The sequence below is a fragment of the Pelmatolapia mariae genome, linkage group LG16_19 (assembly GCF_036321145.2).
Source record: "Pelmatolapia mariae isolate MD_Pm_ZW linkage group LG16_19, Pm_UMD_F_2, whole genome shotgun sequence".
NCBI lineage: Eukaryota > Metazoa > Chordata > Actinopteri > Cichliformes > Cichlidae > Pelmatolapia > Pelmatolapia mariae.
The window spans coordinates 39600038-39621837 of NC_086241.1; the positions used below are offsets into that span (position 1 = coordinate 39600038).

At 38.3% G+C, this 21800-nt stretch overlaps 1 long non-coding RNA gene across 1 annotated transcript; it reads left to right on the forward strand.

Annotated features, from left to right (window-relative positions):
• Nucleotides 1–4208: 4208 nt before the first annotated feature.
• On the forward strand, nucleotides 4209–5255 carry LOC134644092 (uncharacterized). Its single transcript, XR_010096456.1, has 3 exons — nucleotides 4209–4357; nucleotides 4526–4588; nucleotides 4990–5255. It is a non-coding gene; the product is annotated as an uncharacterized LOC134644092 (long non-coding RNA).
• Nucleotides 5256–21800: the final 16545 nt, after the last annotated feature.

Genomic DNA, 21800 nt, shown 5'->3' on the forward strand with positions numbered 1-21800 from the left:
CATATCTATCTAATAGACTCCAATTTGTGCATGTAAATGGAGAGTCCTCTTCACACACTGAGGTTAATTATTGAGTTCCACAGGGTTCAGTGCTAGGACCAATTCTGTTTACATTATACATGCTTCCCTTAGGCAGCATCATTAGAAGACATAGCATACATTTTCACTGCTATGCAGATGACACCCAGCTCTATCTGTCCATGAAGCCAGATAACAAACACCAATTAGTTAAACTGCAGGAATGTCTTAAAGACATAAAGACCTGAATGGCCGCTAACTTTCTGCTTCTTAATTCAGATCAAACTGAGGTTATTGTACTCGGCCCTGAAAATCTTAGAAATATGGTATCTAACCAGATTCTTACTCTGGATGGCATTACCTTGGCCTCCAGTAACACTGTGAGGAACCTTGGAGTCATTTTTGACCAGGACATGTCCTTCAATGCACATATTAAACAAATATGTAAGACTGCTTTCTTCCATTTGTGCAACATCTCTAAAATTAGAAATATCCTGTCTCAGAGTGACGCTGAAAAACTAGTTCATGCATTTATTACTTCCAGGCTGGACTACTGTAATTCATTATTATCAGGAAGTCCTAAAAACTCCCTGAAAAGCCTTCAGTTAATCCAAAATGCTGCAGCAAGAGTCCTGACAGGGACTAGAAAGAGAGAGCAGATTTCTCCTGTATTGGCTTCCCTTCATTGGCTTCCTGTTAAATCCAGAATTCAAAATCCTGCTCCTCACATACAAGGTCTTAAATAATCAGGCCCCATCTTATCTTAATGACCTTGTAGTACCATATCACCCTATTAGAGAACTTCGCTCTCACACTGCAGGCTTACTTGTTGTTCCTAGAGTATTTAAAAGTAGAATGGGAGGCAGAGCCTTCAGTTTTCAGGCCCCTCTTCTGTGGAACCAGCTTCCAGTTTGGATTCAGGAGACAGACACTATCTCTACTTTTAAGATTAGGCTTCAAACTTTCCTTTTTGCTAAAGCATATAGTTAGGGCTGGACCAGGTGACCCTGAATCCTCCCTTAGTTATGCTGCAATAGACGTAGGCTGCTGGGGGATTCCCATGATGCATTGAGTTTTTCCTTTCCAGTCACCTTTCTCACTCACTATATGTTAATAGACCTCTCTGCATTTAATCATACCTGTTATTAATCTCTGTCTCTCTTCCACAGCATGTCTTTATCTTAGCCGGAGGTTTCTTCCTGTTAAAAGGGAGTTTTTCCTTCCCACTGTCGCCAAAGTGCTTGCTCATTAGGGGCTCATATGATTGTTGGGTTTTTCTCTGTATCTATTATTGTATGAGCTACTGTACAATATAAAGCGCCTTGAGGCGACTGTTGTTGTGATTTGGCGCTATATAAATAAAGTTCGATTGAACTGAATAGCCCAGGCAAGGCTATGACTCCCCACACCTACTATTAGACAGTTGCATGGAGAAACCTTGAGAATACAACTGCGGTCACACACACACACGGATGTGCACACAGGTGTACACACGGGTCTTCACAGACACACACCATCTTCTTTGGCTGCTGCCTCCAATCATGTTGTGCATTGTCAATCTTGTGTGCTGCTCAGTAGCATCAGTGTTTATTATTTACTGTTACTTATGCTTATGTTGGTTGTTGCTGTAGTTTCTCTACTGTGTTGCTCTTTTTTTGCTTGTTTTTTTTTTCCCCAGCAGGTGATCTAGTGGATTTTTAGTGTCTTCTTTCTCTGTCTCCCTTCCCCTCTGTTTTCCTTTCCTTTCCTTTTCTTAAGCTTCTTCCCAACTTCTCTTGTCTTTGTCTTTCTCTTTCCTATCTCCCGGTAATGTCTGTTCAAACTTAAAAAGAATAAATAAATAAATACATGAATAATAAAGATCAAACAAACAATGACGATCAAGTGGACCAGTATGGTAAAGCCGTAATGATCCACTTGGGAAAATAAATCTGTTGGACATTTTTCTTGGCCTTCAGACAATAACTTGGATATCAAGTTTCTTTTATACAAGGTTGCATTGCTTCTCACTTTGCTTCTGCAAAGTGAATGGATGACCTTCCTGTTTTGTCTGTGCACCCCTCTTGCACACAGTTCTCTTCGGTGGCCCCTGGTTTGGCCCCAAAACATATTTACCACATATTTACTTAAGGTTATTCCTGCAGCTTATAGCTCTATGGAATTAAAGCTTCTCAGCTTTTGTCCCTCCTCCTGTGAGAATACTGCATTCTCTGTGTCCGGTGTGTGCTGCATGCCTAAATTGACTGGACTCAGAATGTGAGTTTAGCTTACCAGTTTAGGTGACTACTTGCCCGATGTAACGCTCTGTGAAAACAGAGGCACTGGCATACAGCACCAAAGATCTCATTTTGCCTCAGGTGTAATAGCACATTCCACCAGGGGAATGAAAATCACTTAGGCCCTTTTCAAAGGGGTTCCTTTGAGTGATATTTTTGCTGCAGCTAGCTAGTCATTATAGCATAGATTAGTTTGGTTCTATTATTTGTATGTTACAGCCCCTTCTGTAGCTCATTTTGTCCTTTCTATTCAATTTCAATTCAATTCAATTTTATTTATATAGCGCCAAATCACAACAACAGTCGCCTCAAGGTGCTTTATTTTGTAAGGTAGATCCTACAATAATACATGCAGAGAAAAAACCCAGCAATCATATGACCCCCTATGAGCAAGCACTTTGGCGACAGTGGGAAGGAAAAACTCCCTTTTAACAGGAACAAACCTCCGGCAGAACCAGGCTCAGGGAGGGGCGGGGCCATCTGCTGTGACCAGTTGGGGTGGTAGACTTTCCGCTGGGTCTATTACGCACTAAGGTGCTGGTGGTCCAGCTCCAGTTTGGTGACTGCTCTGCAGGGTGTCTATATATGTACCAATTAAACAACTGAAAAGGGAACAAGCAGTTATGCCTATAACTTCTGTTTCCTGAAGGAGAGGAACAAGGTACACTACAAGGTTGCCCTTAGCCTCTGAGCGACTATAGAACTGAGGGATAAATCACAACTTACTTCATATGTTGCCTTTATAGGTTAGAAGTATCAGTATCTGTATTTGTATCTGCAATGCTGGCCCTATATTTACTTAGTATTGAATCAATACCAAAATTTGCAGTACACTGTAAAATGTAATATTGTGTTTAATTAAAAATATTAAATAGGCTGAACTCAATTTTTATCAATTTGTTATTAGAACTCAATTTAAATAAGTTACCAGTACTTTTTATGCAAAAACGCTGATAAACTCAATTTATTTGAGTTGTCTTAACTTAGAAAAACTAAGTAAGCTGGAAGTTTTGCTTCTCAGTGCGGAAGGATGAAAGATGTTTTTTGAAAATGCCACGTGACTACCGTCCTCCTCCCTTGCGGATCAGTCCGTATGTTGAGCAAACCTGGAGAAACGTCAGCTCAAGAGATTATTGTTGTCATTGCTGTGGATCTTTACCTGATACACTGACTTGGTGAGTAAATGTTTACTCTTATTCAAACTGATTTGTGGCTTCTCTTAGTTTAGCACCAGGTTTCTAATCTTGCTAGCTAGTTAGTGTTAGCCTAGCGTTGCTGCTGCCGCTGGGCTCATGTTACTTAAAAAATTAACACCACAGCCTTAAAAACCTTACATAAAACTATGTCGGTGAAATTTTCTGTTGATTGTTTGAAATAAAAAAGTGAGATAAGAGCCCAGACAAAATTCTTTGGGAGGTGCAGCCGTTAGGGGCGGGGAAGGTGTGGGGGGTGGATAACAGAGCTCTCCGAAAACGTGTAAGCACTTTTGCAAATATGTGATATTTTGATAAATTAAGTAGACATTTGAGCATTACATAGCTACATTCTCGCCTGAAAATGTCTTAAAAGGTTATTTTGTGACCCAGAAAGGGTAGTCTGGGGAAAAGGAGGATCACATTTGTCGCCACGGTTGTCGGAGCCTGTGCGTACTTGTAAGCGCGGCAATGGTGGAGGAGCGCCGCTGAAAAACTTATTACTTTTTCTGGGTCACAAAATAAACTTTTAAGATATTTTCAGGCGAGAATGTATCTGTGTAAATTTCAAATATCTGCTCGATTTATCAAGACATCGCATATTTGCAAAAATGCGCCAACGTTTTCGGAGACGTCCATTTTTTTCATGCTTTGTGGCAGCTTTTGAACATCGGTGGCATCTATTAATGTTAAATCTATCCTTTATTTAACAACATAAGCAAACTCTATGTTACAATGATTGCACAGCCATTAAGGATCAAATCAGTTTCTGAAAAATGTTCTGTTTTTTCTCCCTCTGCTTGCTTCTTACTGTCTTTGAGGCTCGGGACCAGCACTCCTGTTGTTGGACAGAAAGACATCAACTCAGTGGTAAGTGTTTTGGTTTTCCAATATATTAGCAACTGTCAGTGACATTTATATTAATCAGGCTGAACTTTAATCATACTTTAGATCAGCCTGTTTTACTTATTGTTTTATTTGTGCTTTGGTTTGGGGAAGTTGTTTCTTTACTGATCTTTTCCTGTCTTCTGTTATTAGACTTGAGATATGACTGCACTATGCTGTTGCTGTGACTCCAGTTAATTCTACAAGACATGCTGTGTAAGTATACAAACAGCAACAGTTTAGTCTGCATTTCTTGAAAGATCACATCCCCCAAACTTAGTTTAGAGGGTCTACACTGTATATAGTGAAGTCTGCAAGTTTTCTTAACAGCAAAATTTGTTTTGTGCCCAAAATCATTTTGCACATCATTAGAATGAAAGTTATTGGCCATGTTTGCATAGCCCCTTTTAAAATGATGCTTTCATGACATTATTGTATGTTGGGTGGTGGTCACGGCTATCCAGACTGACAATTGGGACATTGAATGTCACCTCTCCGGTGGGGAGGGAGCCTGAGATGGTCTTAATTGGAGTCTGTTTTATACAAAATGCAGAAAAAAATGTTTTAAGAAAGCAATTAAGTTCATGTTCCAAAAAAATATGATTGTTTGCTTGCAGGACAACAGGAGAGATGAGTCCTCCATCACAGATGGTGTGGTCAGTGAAGATGGTCGCCTGCAGGTTCAAGCTCATTGCATCTCCAACCCACATCCACTGCCACTGTACTTAAGGGAAGTTAAAGACTTTCTTCTGCACCTACATTTGGATCACCTCGATCCATGACAGTCATTCAGGCAGTAATGCCTGGACTGGAAACAAGCCATCCTTAAAATAATACAACATTCCAGCTCATGTGTTGGAATGAAAAACAAATGTGTTGTTTAAAGTAGAGACTGCACTTGTGACAGAACAATAAATATTTTATTTTGATTATATAAGTAATGTAAGTACAAAACAAACTTGTGGTAGGCCTAAACTTATTTTCAGAATAATTACATCTGAGACTTTGTTTCATTGTAAGATTATAACAGTGATGGCAATATAATTGTTTGTTGTTCAAGAGAACAGTGTCCATTATGTTGGCTGTTATACTTTGTTGTGTTTGAAAATAAAAGTTGGGCTCATTTTAACATCATTACAAAAAGTGTTGTTAATTATTTTTAATCATATTCAGGTTACCACAAATTGTTTTTTCATTTAGTTGAACTTGAAATGTTTGTCAGTAGGTAAACAATTAGTATTGTACAGTCAGAAATATCAAGTTATTCTTAATACTGCAGACTTGCAATGTATAAGTTGTCCTAACAGTCATCTTAAGTAAGCTTTACTTAGTTTTTTTGAGGCAACGAGTTTCCATAATTTTTTTGAGTTCTGGGAACTAACAAGGCTGTACAGTGTACTCAAAATGAGTAAGTTGCCCTAACTTGGTCATCTTATGTAAACTTGATCCAATTTTTTGAGTTCTGGGAACAAATGAGCATGTACAGAGTACTCAAAATAAATAAGTTGTCCTAATTTAGTCATTTTTAGTTAAGCTTTACTCAATTTTTTTGAGGCAACGAGTTTCCATAATTTTTTTGAGTTCTGGGAACTAATTAGATTTTACAGTGTATTAAACAACACTACTGGACCAATTCCCCTCCTGGATTCATGAACTCAGTATCGCATGGACCCAGTTACCTTGAATCAACGTTATGTATTAAAATGGTCAACAGTGCTTGTCAATATAAAAAAACCTATATATTACAGCAACATGCCCATCAAAATACATATGTCAAATAAATAAAAAATCATTCAAAAACCTCATAAACACAAAACAACAAAGAATCCCAAGGTAAAAAAAAAACTGCTATGGATTCAGTTCAAGTCAGTTTTATTTATAGTGGCATATTATAACAGCAATCGCCTTAAGGCACTTTATATTATGAGGTAAAGACCCCACAATAATATAGAGAAAACCTCAATTATCGAGCAACCCCCTATGAGCAAGCACTTGGCAACAGTGAGAAGGAGAAATTGTAACTGGAAGAAATTTCTGACAGAGCCAGCTCAGGGAGGAGTAGCCATTTGCCCTGACCGGTTTGGAGCGAGTGGAAGAAAATAGGAGAAAAGACACACTGTGTAAGAGAACCAGAGATTAATGATACCTAATGATTTAGTGCAGAGTGTTGTAAGAACTCATAGTGAGGATGGCTGTAGCTTAGGAGGTAGCATAGTTATCTATTAATCGGAAGGTATCTGGTTCAATCCCTGTACAATTGTTACAAGAGTCATTTTGCTAAAAGTGGCAGGACGACAGTTTAGCTTATTGGGTGAGCAGGTGGCCACATGAGTTTGAGTCTAATCCCATGGTCCTTTGCTGTTCATCTTCCTCTCTCCCTCTACATTCCTGTCTATCTTGACTGTCCATTTAAGGCAAAATGCTAAAAAAAATAATATGTAAAAAATAAATAAAATTACTAAAGAAATAACTAAACATCTGATACACTGAACAGGAAAGTGCAGGCGGGACAGGTGAAGAAGGTGTCACTCAGCTAAGAGCTAAGCTAAGCTAGCTATCCCTAAAGACAAATGAATACTGTGAATATATATAACAGGTGATTCAGCAAAGAGTGTGTTTAGATAAAGCACATGAAGATAGCACTATAAGAGAAGTGATTATGTTTAGGTTTTAAAATAGATAAGGTACACAAAACACCCCTGTGTGATAATGACACAGCAGAAAAAGCCAACACCAAATGAGAGCACCACAAACAGCAGTCTGTTTGCAAATAGACCAGAAATTCAGTTAAATTCAGTTCTTTGTCAGTTCAACCTAGTTCAACTGAATTCAATACAGTCAGTTGAAATGGTGAAAAAAAGAAAAATAAGGCCTCTTCTTTCATCAAGGTGTTCAGATTTCCCTCCAGAGCGAACCCTCGTCCCCAAATCAAACAATAGGGGGTGTCACAGGGTAATGAATGGGTAGCATAGGGTGATGGCTTTTTTTCACAAGCAGTAATTCCTCTACTCAAAACAAATCAACACAGGATCTTTCTAAGAAAACTTAGGAAGATAACAGTGATTCCAGGGGATTTGAAGCCAGTAAGGATAACATTTCCTTAAATATAAGGACTGACCATGGGCCACAATAATATGCAAACTTCTTTCGATGTCACGTAACCCCCAATATTCCCTAAAACATTAACAAGGCATTGCTAATAAGTTATCAGCTAATTCTAGAAAGCAATGATATAAATAAACACACAGATTGTACCATGGTAGTACTGTATGTGTTATTCAAACCAGTGATCTTAAGTATTTTCTGTTCTATATTACTGTTAAAAGCATATTTGAAATGTAAATGTACCATATTTTGTTTATGAAAACAAAGCAATCAATTTGAAACCTTTGTGTCAAGAATACCACAAACACCTGTTTCAAGCTTATTTTGTAGGAGAACGCAACATCTTCAAGGTAGTTGTAAAGGGCAGTTGGCATCTTTACAAACCCCAGAATGTCACTCGTTCTTGTGGATTGACAAAATAATATGCACCCACTGCTTTATGCCAGCGGATGGAAAGAGAATAGAAAAAATGAAGAAAAGGGTGTGGGGCGCATTTGGGCTTTCTCCCCCCTCTCTTTTTAATCAGAGGAGGAAGACTGACATGTCCAATCATAACAAAACATCAGCTGGTAAATGGGCCTTCGCAATCACTGTCAGCCAGCCTCCATTAGAGAGACCCCCTTTCCTGGACATCAATCAAAGCTTTATGGACTGATTCCTTCATTCATTATTTAATTACAGCTATTTTTTTTATTTATTTAACAACTGAAGACTTTTTGTGAGGCTTAATCACTTCTTTGTTGGCAATCACATCTTTATTTCTTGTTTATGTCAGTTATTTTTCCTTCATTTCTTTTATTTAAATTTTTGGGCTATAACTTTGTTCTTCTGTTCTGTCCCTAGTGGATGAAAGCTTAGAGAATAGCAGTGCTGGTCCTGTCAATGCCTACGACAATACTGCAGCATCAGAAGAAAGTGGTCAAAGCAGAGTGTCATACATTTGATCAACTCTTAATGTGCTAAATGTGATCTGCCTAACAGCACTGCACTGTTCTCTAATTCCGGTACATTCAGTGAACACGCACACACAATAACAATATCTCCAAAAGTGGTAAGGTTTCTGAGGAAATCACATGCAAAAAAGGAGACTGTGGAAATCTGTAATAATTTCCTGAAATTAAGCCCATTAGCCATGAAATTATTTGCTTTCATTTAAGAAACCATGCAATCCAATTTGAGGTGGCACAAAGATGCTACATCTTTTTCCAATTTCCCACTAATCTCATGGAACCAAACATGCACAACAGAAGCTGCGTGGGTCACCTAAGTATAGACATAAGACATATATCCCACTGAGAATCAGATTAGAATGGGAGATTAGTGAAGCTTTATTAAGATATTCATTCACACACACACACACACACACACACACACACACACACACACACACACACACACACACAGAAGCCAGTTTCTCCAGTTAACACTTAGACAAAGTTAAGATACACTGAAAACTGAATTCCCAAAGCAAAGTAGAGAGTAACAAAACTGTCAGCTGATTAATGCAGTCATTGGATGTACAAGGATTTACACTATAAATCACATTTAGATTCACTGTGTTCGATTTGCATTATGTGGCCTTATTGGGCCCTAAATTGGGCTCCAGCAACATATACAAGTGTTTCCAGCTTTAGAGTCCACAATCTAAATGAAAGCAGCACTGTCTCCTTGATAACTTCTTCCCTTCACTTTGTTTGATTTTTAATGTTGTGAACTTGTCAGGAATTGCCAGGAAAATGAAGAATGCAAACAGCATAATCTCAGTTCACTTTATTGAATGGGCATGTGGTTTTCTTGTAGGAACTGTGAGGTTGAGAGGACAAACACGTGGATTACTTTAGATATGAGACACAGAGAGTTGGAACACTACCAGGAATTATTCATAAAGCATGAAACTTCATAATATTGCCTTCATATTAAATAATGTAAAGAACTTATTTTAACATTGCACTCAACAACAAACAAATCCTCCCTAACACAACTTCAAGTGCCAAGCTGCATTAGATTTCTTCACGTCAGTGTACGGGCCACAAGTGGGGGTGACGTGGGCCACAACTGGCCCCCGGGCCGCGAGTTTGAGACCACTGCTGTAGAACTACCTTTAGCAGTTTCTTTATATTTTTAGTGTGTCACATCATGGAGATTTGAGTTCACGCTTCTTTAGAACATTGCTTGAGTTCATCAGGGTTTTGTTTATATAGCCCCAAATCACAACAATAGTTGCCTCATATATTGTAACTTAAAGACCTTACAATAACATTGATTCTTTTCTTATTCCTTTGTTGTAGATTTGCTGGTAAGTTTGTGAATATTGTCCTTTTGCATGACCCAATTTCAGCCAATCAGCTGTCCTCATATCTGACTCTACAACACTTAAACAGAATACAGAAACATTTATGGTCTACTCAAATGAGTGTAAGGTGGCCAGGTCCTTTGGCTGCAAAAAACTCCAAATCATCACCACTCCACTAATGTGCCTGACAGCTGATAGTAAGCCTTTGTAATGATATGCTATTTTATTTTTACCAACACTTTGCACTAAGGCCAAAAGTCTGAGTTTTCATCCCACGTGTCCAAAGAACATATGAGTCGGTCAGTATCATTTTAACTGAACTGAACAGTATAGTTTACAACTACCCAAACGTTGGGTAATTTCCAATAAACCAAGTTCAAAAAGGAGTCTATGGCTAACGCTTAAAAAGAAATATCATCCACTGTGTGCAAGAGGGGTGCACATAGTTACACTTTAACGATTTATTTATTTATTATAAATTAAAGAGATAACAATGAAGTCATTATACAGACAAGCATTAACATTATAATATAAGGCATTGTGAAAATCTGACACATGTACACATTCAGAAAGATTCCCTCAACAATGTAACAATTGCACCTTTGTGCTTAAAGCAGTAAGCACTTATCACAGACTGTCCAATATGAAGAGAGAGAGGAAGAAAGAACGGATGTACATGGCTCATCATAGCTGTCAGGCTTTATCACTTCTCCATTCAGATTCTCATTACACATCTTTGCAATGGGTCTGTCAAAGACATTGGTCTTTGTCTTTATCCTGACTCAGCAGAAAAGAGCCTTTTTGTCTGGCCCTGCTTCGATGATGGATCCTCAGTGATCATATGCACTGTTGTTGTACACATTGCTCACTATCCTCACTTTGACTACTTTTTCTGTTTTCTGAGTTTTTGATTTTGGAGTACAACCAGGGGACTATTTATTACCAACTTATTTATTACCAGCATTGATTGGTTTGAATGATCTCTCCCAGGAATGTTTTGGAAGAAGGACGCTAGTGGCAAACTAGCTAGTGGGTTTCCAGGTTAATGGTATGAGAGGGTCTCTGGACCCAAAGATCAGACTGAAAGCAATGATATCAGATATCAGGAGATTTTTGCTGTCAAACTGCAGCAGAAAGTCATCCTGGACCTGGAACCTTTTAAACCCCAGGGGCTTTCTGAGGTTCCTACTTGAAAACAACATGTCCAACATGAATAGATTATTTCTCTACAATTACAAACTCTGTATAAACCATCTTGGTATAAAACAAAAGCTAACAGAGGTGACACTTAACCGTGGGTGTAGGATGGAACACAGCAAAACATGAAGGATTTCTTTTCCTGGTGTCTTTTCTTAATGGCATATAATCTCTTTGAAAATATGCTAAAATAGACCAAAAACCATGAATTAACATATGGAGATTATCTGTAGAAAGACTGATGATGGTGAATTGAAGCAGAGCAAAGTTACAGAGGTTTTATCAGCGACAGAGCTAAGCATTTTCCAATTTGGCACCATCTGTGAAAGATTTTTAGGTACTGAATATCAGAAATTAGTCTTGCTTATCAGAAGTCATTTTTGGAAACACAAAAAAAATAGTGGACAGCCACACTGGTGCGTAATGCGCCTGTGTGTAAATAACCAAATAAGGTAGAAAATTTATGATGATAGACGGTTCTTGATGCACACTAGGAGACGGAGCTATGACAGCAGGGAGGAGCATGGCGAGGAGGATGTTAGCTCCACAGACCAACAGGTGGTTACCTTTCTATAGACCAGAGGTGTTGAAGTGGACCACAACTGCCCCGAAAAAAAGACAAAACAGCCAGCAAAACAAGATTTATGAAACTGATAAAACAAAGGAAGAAACGCAAGGAATCCAATGTCATTAATGAACTTCTGACAAAACAAAACAAATTCTGACATCACCAGGAAACCACGTTACTTGAAAAAACAGAGAAAAATTCCAAACATGGACCACAAACTGTATAGTATTCGTTCAAGTGTTGTTCATCAGAAGCATGGAGGAACTGAACAGGTGCTGATGTTCATCATACACTGGACCTATGAATATGTATGTGACATGATACACAGCGCACCACATGGTACAGGGTGAAAGAACTTCAGCTGCATCTGGCAACAATATAATTCAGTTTCTGATAAACTGGACCTATGAACATTTCAATACACAGACCATTATGGTCAGCACTAGGAAATCGACACAGACCTGGGGAATCATTTCTGCTCCAACATCAGTGACAACTGTTGCTACTGCAGTGATGAACAGTTTAATCACACATGGATAAAAAATGATCAGTATTCTTTTTAATAGCATAATTCTGTACTCTAATGTCGACAACATCAAGGAATCAGTTCATAAAACCTTTCAAAATTGTTGTGATTTCTGAAACATGGAGAAAAGAAATGGACTTTGGATGGGTATGAAGGTTTTAAATAGAAGGAACAAAAATGGAGGAGGGATAGCTGTGAATGTGGATAAAACTTATTTATTATTACAGTTATTAATTATGATTATTATATGTTGGTGGAAAGTATGACAACTGTGACTGATAACTTATTAGAATGTATAAATAATTGAACTTTGCAAGGAAAAAATGAGAAATGTAATAATCAGCTGTATATGTACGCACCAGACCCTAGCATTCAAGTATTTAAGGACTTTACAAAAGAAAACAATTGAAAAAGGTTTTTTTGTCTGTGATGATTTTAATATCGGCCTGCTGAATCTCAACAAGCAAAAAAATGAGCAGTGTATTTCTTCATTCACTTTGGGTTTATGTCCTGAAATTACTAGGCCCAGCAGAGTTACACCTCACTGTGCCACCATAATTGATAACATTTTTAATAATATATATAATATATACAACAACCTTAAAATTAAAAAAAAAATCTACAATTCAGCGATCTGGTTCATGTCACACAAATTATGTTTAAAGCATACACAACTCCATCCTGGTAATGTTGTAAAACTGTTTTCTAAAACAGATGTGGGTTGCAATTGGAGGCGGGAATTGAATTTAAAACATCCCTGCATCCGAACGATACTAAAAATCAGTGAATGTGGAGAGAAGCTGTGAAACAGACGGTGTGAGGAACTGAAACTATGTCCCAGTATAGCTCTGTTTAATAAGCTTTTGAAAATATGGTTTTTGCAAAGTGTAGAGAGGAGGTAGCACTATGGTTGGTTGTTCTCACCCACTCTTTACCCAGTGTATGTGTGTGTTTATATACATTTATGTGTGTGCACATGTGTACGTATGTGAATATGTGTGTAGATGTATACATATTTGCAAATGTGTATGTCTCTTGGTGTGTAACTGGTCTAATAAAACCAAATACAACAAACTCTAAGGGAGGATTTATGATAGGGCAAAAACAGAAAGAAATAATTAGGATTATTTAGTAAAGGGTGGAAAGGAGGTGGGAATGATTAAGCTTATGCTTCTTCCTACTCCTTTTTGAACATGTTATTTATTATAATTATTTTGTTTTTCTTATGTTTGTTTGTTTGTTGTTCTTGTTTTCTGACTTTGTTTTTGTTATTTTAATAGGGTTCAAAATAAAGCCACAAGAATAAGAAAGGCATCTTTTTGCTGTGGCCCATTAGTGACATTCCTGGACTTGAGGCTGGTACTCCATTTCCATCTGCAAACATCCAAAAGCAGAGTTCTAACGGTTCTGGAAGCAATGATGGTTTTGTTTTCAACAACAGAAGGTGTTAGAACCTCGGGTCTCTGGACATCTGGTTGATTGGTCAGCTGTTGATGATTGACTCCAAGGCTACGTTCACGCTGCAGGTCTTAATGCTCAATTCCGATTTTTTGATCAAATCCGATTTTTTTGTCTGCTTGTTCACACTACAAATAAAATGTGACAGCAAACGCGTTCTGTTTAGACCTAGAGCAAACAATATTGTTTGACTGATGGCCTTAATATAAAGACTTCGGACTTTACGTTTCCCAATTTTTGCTTTAAGTTATTTTGTTATTTACATATGGCCTAATAATGATCCTTATTGCTGTTTTAGAGAGGAGCGGTGCTTCAAAGGATAGTTGCAGATTTCTGTCAGAATCTGCAGATTATACAGTACAAATAACATGTTCACGTTTCTCCAACGTTGTCTTCCCAACAGTTTCACTAACATCTACACTGGATGGCCAGGAAGCGTTCGCGATGTCTTCTCGGGCGCTGATAATCGGCGTCTGTCTTGTGTCAGTGACGTAAAAGACGGATTTAATGCGACATGACCATTCAAACAGCAGTCGCTTTCTAAAACATCAGATATGTATCTGATTCAGTGCCACATACCAAAGTGACCCAGGTCGGATTTGAAAATATCGGATTTGTGCCGTTCACACTGTCATACCATGATCGGATATGGGTCGCATAGGGACAAAAAAATTGGATTTGATGCGCTTTCGCCTGCAGTGTGAACGTAGCCTACCTCACAAAAGACGGTGTGAAGTTTTGCTTCATCAATGATTTGCTCCCTCATGATGGAATTCAGCACTTTTCTTATTGACCTTATCAACCTCTCCACGCTGCACCATGATGTGAAGCAGTGGGAGGGTTGAATGTCCACTTAATTCCGTGTTGAGTGCTGAAACAGTCAGGTGTTCCAGTCAGCAGAGGCTGCCTTCAGCTCATAATTGGCAGCAACAATATTCGTCAAACTATTCTTTATTCTATGAAGCACCAGGTTCCATTTATGCAATCCATGTCTAATGGTGAGGTCAGCTCAGTGTGCACTCCACAAACTCACCATGTCTCACCTCAAATGAGTCCACACAATCCAGATCATCTGGCAACACTCATTCTTGTGGAAGATTTAATTCAATTCAAATCAATTTCAGTTTTGTTTAAAGGGCACCGAATCACAACAACAGCCGCCTTGAGGTGCTTTATATTGTAAGGTAGACCCTACAATAATACATACAGAGAAAAACCCAACAAGCATATGACCCCCCTCTGATCAAGCACTTTGGTGACAGTGTCTGCTCTCCCTTTCTAGTCCCTGTCAGGACTCTTGCTGCAGCATTTTGGATCAGCTGAAGGCTTTTCAGGGAGTTTTTAGGACTTCCTGATGATAATGAATTACAGTAGTCCAGCCTGGAAGTAATAAATGCATGAACTAGTTTTTCAGCGTCACTCTGAGACAGGATATTTCTAACTTTAGAGATGTTGCACAAATGGAAGAAAGCAGTCTTACATATTTGCTTAATATGTGCGTTGAAGGACATGTCCTGGTCCAAAATTACTCCAAGGTTCCTCACAGTGTTACTGGAGGCCAAGGTAATGCCATCCAGAGTAAGAATCTGGTTAGATACCATATTTCTAAGATTTTCAGGGCCGAGTACAATAACCTCAGTTTGATCTGAATTAAGAAGCAGAAAGTTAGCGGCCATCCAGGTCTTTATGTCTTTAAGACATTCCTGCAGTTTAACTAATTGGTGTGTGTTATCTGGCTTCATGGACAGATAGAGCTGGGTGTCATCTGCATAGCAGTGAAAATGTATGCTATGTCTTCTAATGATACTGCCTAAGGGAAGCATGTATAATGTAAACAGAATTGGTCCTAGCACTGAACCCTGTGGAACTCCATAATTAACCTCAGTGTGTGAAGAGGACTCTCCATTTACATGCACAAATTGGAGTCTATTAGATAGATATGATACAAACCACTTCAGTGCAGTACCTGTAATACCTACAGCGTGCTCTAATCGCTCTAATAGGATATTATGGTCAACAGTATCGAACGCTGCACTGAGGTCTAGCAGGACAAGCACACAGATGAGTCCACTGTCAGAGGCCATAAGAAGATCATTTGTAACCTTCACTAAAGCTGTTTCTGTGCTGTGATGAGCTCTGAGACCTGACTGAAACTCTTCAAATAAGCCATTCCTCTGCAGATGATCTGTTAGCTGTTTGACAACTACTCTTTCAAGGATGTTTGATATGAAAGGAAGGTTGGAGATTGGCCTATAATTAGCTAAGACAGCTGGGTCTAGAGATGCTTTTTAAGTAAAGGTTTAACTACAGCCAGCTTGAAGGCCTGTGGTACATAGCTGATTATTAGAGATAGGTTGATCATATTTAAGATTGAAGAATTAATTAATGGCAGGACTTCTTTGAGCAGTTTTGTAAGAATGGGGTCTAAAAGACATGTTGATGGTTTGGAGGAAGTAATTATTGAAGTTAATGCAGAAAGATCAATTGGAGAAAAAGAGTCTAAATGAATATCAATGATACTGAAAGTAGCTGTGGATGATATTACATCTGTGGGATGATTATTGGTAATTTTTTCTCTAATGATTAAAATTTTATTTGTGAAGAAGTTCATGAAGTCATTACTAGTTAACGTTAAAGGGATGGTTGGCTCAACAGAGCTCTGACTGTTTGTCAGCCTGGCTACAGTGCTGAAGAGAAACCTGGGGTTGTTCTTATTTTTTTAATCAGTGATAAATAGTAATGAATAGTTTATTAGGCTAAATGATGATCTTCTAAATTTGTGACACGCCATTTCCTCTCCAGCTTACGAGTTATCTGCTTTAGGCTACGTGTTTGAGAATTATACCACGGAGTCAGGTACTTCTGATTTGAGGCCTTAGTTTTCACCGGAGCTACAGTATCCAGAGTCGTACGTAGTGAGGAGGTAAAATTATTAACAAGATAATCGACCTAAGTAAGTAATAAGTATATACTTCTGCCTACTCCTTTTCAAACAACTGCATGGAATGATTTTATGAAATGTTGGTGAATGTATATGTTTGAAATAAAAATGAACTGAACTGAACTGAACTGAACCTCTGTTGGAGTAGCGTTCAGGTAGCTGCTCTGCTCTGTGTTGGTACAGGGCATTGAAGATGATAACAGTGGGTGGATTATATTCTTAAACTTAGTTACAGCGCTTTCAGAAAGACATCTACTTTGATAAAGTCTACTCCCCACTGCTGTGTAATCAATTATTGTAAATCTCCAAAAGTTGATTCTGTTCATCTGGACGTAGCGTTTTGTGGGAGAAACGTTTCGTCACTCATCCAAGTGACTTCTTCAGTCTCAGCTGACTGCAGGTTTCAACCTTATAAACATACATTTGCATAATGACTGAAACCAGCCCACTGAAGGAACAATGGGCTGGGAGGTCAGTTCCTTAATCTTAATTATGCAAATTCTCATGACCATTGATCAACAACCACTGACCAAAACCCACTGATCAAAGACCACTGATCAATGGCCATGAGTACCATTCACAGAGAGTTGGGGAATGGCTGCAATCACAGCATTGTAATCCTGTTAAATCCTGTTAAATCCATCCCCACAGACACAGCGGCCAGGGAGGCAGAAGAACAGCACATCAAGGAGGCCCTGAGTAAATGTGGTTATCCCAGCTGGACTTTTGTCAAAGCTGGAAAGGCGCCTAAAGAAAGCTCCAGCCGATCCAGGAGAGAAGGACAACCGCTGCCCAAGCAAAAACCTGTAGTGATCCCATATGTGTCAGGAGTATTGGAGCAGTTGAGACGCATTTTTTCTAAACACCGGGTCTCTGTGGCTTTCAAACCCCAAAACACGCTGCGCCAAAAACTGGTCCACCCCAAGGATCGGGTCCCCCGACACAAACAGAGTAACATAGTGTACGCTGTTAAGTGCCAGGAGGATTGCCAGGATTTATACATCGGGGAAACCAAACAACCTCTGGCGAAGCGGATGGCACAACACAGAAGAGCCACCTCATCAGGCCAGGACTCTGCAGTCTATTTACATACACCGTAAAAAAAAACATCCTAAAATAACAGTAATATTCCGGCAGCTGGGGCACCAAAATAATACCATAAAATAACAGAAAATAACTTTCCCATGAAAATACGGTTATTTTCAGTAATGACAATACAGTTTGTTGCCGTAATTTTACATGGGATTTTGCCTTTTTCAAGTGCTTTTAAACATTAAATTAGGAACATTTTAATGTGATTAAACAATGAAATTACCTAGAAACAAGGTCAATGAATGCGGCAATATGAATAATAATACTTAAATGTACAGAAATATACAGTTAACAGTTGGTTTAAATAATAATGGATTGCATTCATATAGCGCTTTCTGAGACCCTCAAAGTGCTTTACAATTCCCCTCTGGCCATCACCAGTAGGTGAAGTGTCTTGACCAAGGACACAAGGACCGAGAGTGTCCGAGCCGGGGCTCAAACCGGCAACCTTCTGATTACAAGGCGAACTGCCAACTCTAAATTCTAAACAGCAATAATAATAATAATTATTTGATGTAAAAAAAGTTTATAAGAATCATTTTATATATTTTTCCATAGCATTACATTTGAATTTAACAGTTCAATCTTTCAAATAACTGACAAATATTTGTGAAATCATGATACATTTGTGAATGTATTTTAACAATCTAAATATGCATATGTACAGACAAATACATTTAAAAAACAAGAAAATTATGTTTTATTACATTTACAGTGATTTTACGTTATTTTACATTTGAAATGTAAAATCACAGTCTATTTATGTGAATTTAATGATATTCTAGAAGAACAGTACAAAAACTGTAAAATACACAGTAAAATACTTTTATATTACTTTTTTTTTTTTACAGTGTAGCTTGGATGGAAGTTTTGCTACAAAGGCTTTCACGTTTGCAACATTAACAGAATTTTCCATGTAGCTCACTTCAACCATGGTGTTACAGGCAAGTTGTCAGAAAGAGTGAAAATGTATTTAAAGCTGCATCCTCTGGCTTGATTGGTGTCCAGCTCAAGACTTTGTTCATGTAGGATAGGGCAGTTTCGTAGTCATTTCCAAATGTTCTTTAAGCAGCTGTTTGGCTTTGTGGTAAAACCTTTCAATTAACATCCTGTTGTTGAAGGTCTTGTTTTTGTTTGTTTGCACAGGCCAGAGCTCTCAATGTGGCATTACATACCATTTCAACTCTGAGGCACCCTGACCCACACTTAATGCTCTTGTTGCAAACAACACAGATATGCTGTTGGAAGGCTGATGCCTGCATTACACCATCTAGCGTTTTCAGAACACTCCTCTGATGCTTTAATCCATGTTTCCACTTGTTCCATAAATGCACTCTTTAAGTGGTAGCACCTATTTTAGCTCCTGATCTCAAACAGTGCAATGTCATTTACTTAGCTGGTTAACCTGATCTAAACACAAGGAAAATGCTTTAAATGATGATAAACATCTTTGAATCACTCATCAAATCTGAACTTAATGTTTAACCCAAAATATAAAATAGACATCTGGTGCCTACATCAAGCTCAAAAAAACAAAACAAAAAAACCCCACACGATTTCTTGCAGCAACACAAATTCTTATGTTAAACTTCCCCTTTGCATCCGATGAACACATCTGGAAAGGTGTCTGTAATGGATACAGGAAAAATCTGGAAAGATTTGGTCTTCGCTGAGTCATCAGTATGACTAGACATAAAGAAAAGTGTATAGGGTTAACCCCCCCACCACACACTTTCTCTCGCTCTCTCTCTCTCTCACACACACACACACACACACACACACACAGACACACACACACAGACACACACACACACAGACACACACTCCCTAGCAGCAATTTTGAAACTTGTGTTCACCAGAGCATGCCTTATTTGAGTTGCATTGTTCTGTTTTACTCATTGTGAGCTAAAATATAATGGCTTGTCAAATATTTAATGTAAATAATACAAAGATGTATCAAATACATGTAACACAAAACAAAGATGATCACTTACAGACTGTGTTCATGCTGTGTATTCATTCAGATACCAAAGGAGCTGTTATTGTTTATAACCCTACCCTTAAAAAGATATTTTATGTACAGATATTGAAACTAAACTATGATGATTTTGAGCACAGTTCACTCTAACTTCAGTACAATGAATAATGTGAGTGTGAGCAGTGAACTCCTGAGAGATTGAGTTAATAGTTCTCGTATTAGTTGTGCTGCAAAGGAATCATTTATTCTAAAACAACACATGCTCTATTAAAATATACTATCAATTACTTTTATGTGTTATTTGTGACACAGCAGTATATAATACACTCAAACGAAGCCGCTGTATCTGTCACTGAAAAACATTGTATAAACAAAGCCAGCAGTCAACCGTTAGCACAGGTGCTCTTCTGCCATCGTGTTACCATGAGTTGCGGTTTGCCAACACAGGATGTTTAGTTCAGACAAATGAAAAGACCACAAGAATACATGCATCCAATCCACCAACAGAAGACATTTAAATATGGGTTGATAAGCCACATCCTGTGACTTGGTGACAGTGCTGGATCTCCATTTTTCATGCAAGCTCTCCCATCTAGGGGCTTCTGTCCTCACTGCATGCCAACACTGTAACATCTTAATAAAGCCTGAACACAGCTGGAGAATCTGATGTCTTACCAGTGGTGCGGGTTGGAAGGAAACCAACGGATGTACAGGTACAAGTCTCATGGACCATCTCAAATCAGCCAATTTAGAACATTTCCTACTCGACCATCTCCAATATGCATGAAAAGTTTCAACCTATATAATCAGTGTTGTGAAATTTTAGTTTCCTATATCAAATACTTTTCAAGGTTTTTCTTTGTGTGTGTGTCCGTCAACCCACTTTGTGGCTTCTTTTGTTTCTGAGTATTGAAATTAGGGACAGAAATGTACTGTTCTTTTTTACCATCAAAATGATTCAGGATCTGTAAGGTGAGATGGACACATAAAAAAAGTCCAACATTCCTATTTAAGTACATATTTAAGTACACAATAAAACACTTTAAACTGCAAAAGATAACTAGAGATGATTTCTGAATCATATACAGTGGAACCCCGACTTACGAAATTAATTCGTTCCCGAGGGTCTTTCGTAAGTCGAAAATTTTCGTAAGTCGAAGCACCCATCGCATCTTTTGAGTGAACGATAGGCTATAGGCTAATTGCTAACTGCAACAACAATACATCGTTCAAGTGGAACAGCGAAGCGCAAGTACGAATGCCAAGGGGTTGTCACATGATTCAGAAGGCATTGTGGGCATTGTAGGCATTCTGGGCTCAGCCAATCAGAGCCAGCGGATTTCGTTACACGGGCATTTTGCCGTAACACGGGCAGAAATATTGCCGTTAAGTGCCTTCGTAACTTGAATTTTTCGTTAAATGGGGTATTCGTAAGTCGGGGTTCCACTGTATAGTTATATACTGCACAATGCTGTAAAATAAAGGTTGCAGAATAATTTGTAACATGAAATTCTGAGTCACAAAAATGAATGAATGAAATCATTCAACTGGATTGAGCAAATTCAACAACAGAAAAAAAAACTATCCATAGTGTAACTCTAATCCAAAAAAAGTTTCTAGATGGTCATCTGATTAGAACTTAGAAAATAATTTTGTTAAATCGGTGAATCATCAACAGCTTCTTACTGCTAAAGAGACAGACAGTGAAAGTGGAGAGTATAAACACAAAACTCATTGTTGCAGCCAGTGGCAGCACAAATGTGATCCTCTGAAACTCATTTTAGTTCTACTGTCCTTATTTTCCTCTGAGTTATCAATTCTCTCACTAGTTACCTCACATAAACTATTAGCTGCAACCAGCCAACAAGGTGACATCATGTTCTGCAATGACAGAATATGGCATTAAACATGTTTTTAAAACTACCTTTAAGCACATCCTTAAGTCCAGCTTCGCAGACAGAGTTACATCTCTGTCAGTGTTTGATTGCAGGGCTCCATGATGTAAATTCACCTTTATATGTGTCGTGTTTCATGTCCTCTTTGAATTCTGCCGAGCAGTAACTTTGGCTTCTATTGGTCAATTTGCATGATTGACTCCTACCTATAATAATTTTTCCAATCGAATCATGTAACATCACTGTGTTTGTGTTGATCACAAATTGTGAGGCGACAAACATATGTTGAGCAGATGCATGACACTTGCCATCATCCAATGAAATCTCTGTAACCGGCCAAAAATTTGTTGTACATTTTTCTTTGTGCATATGGTG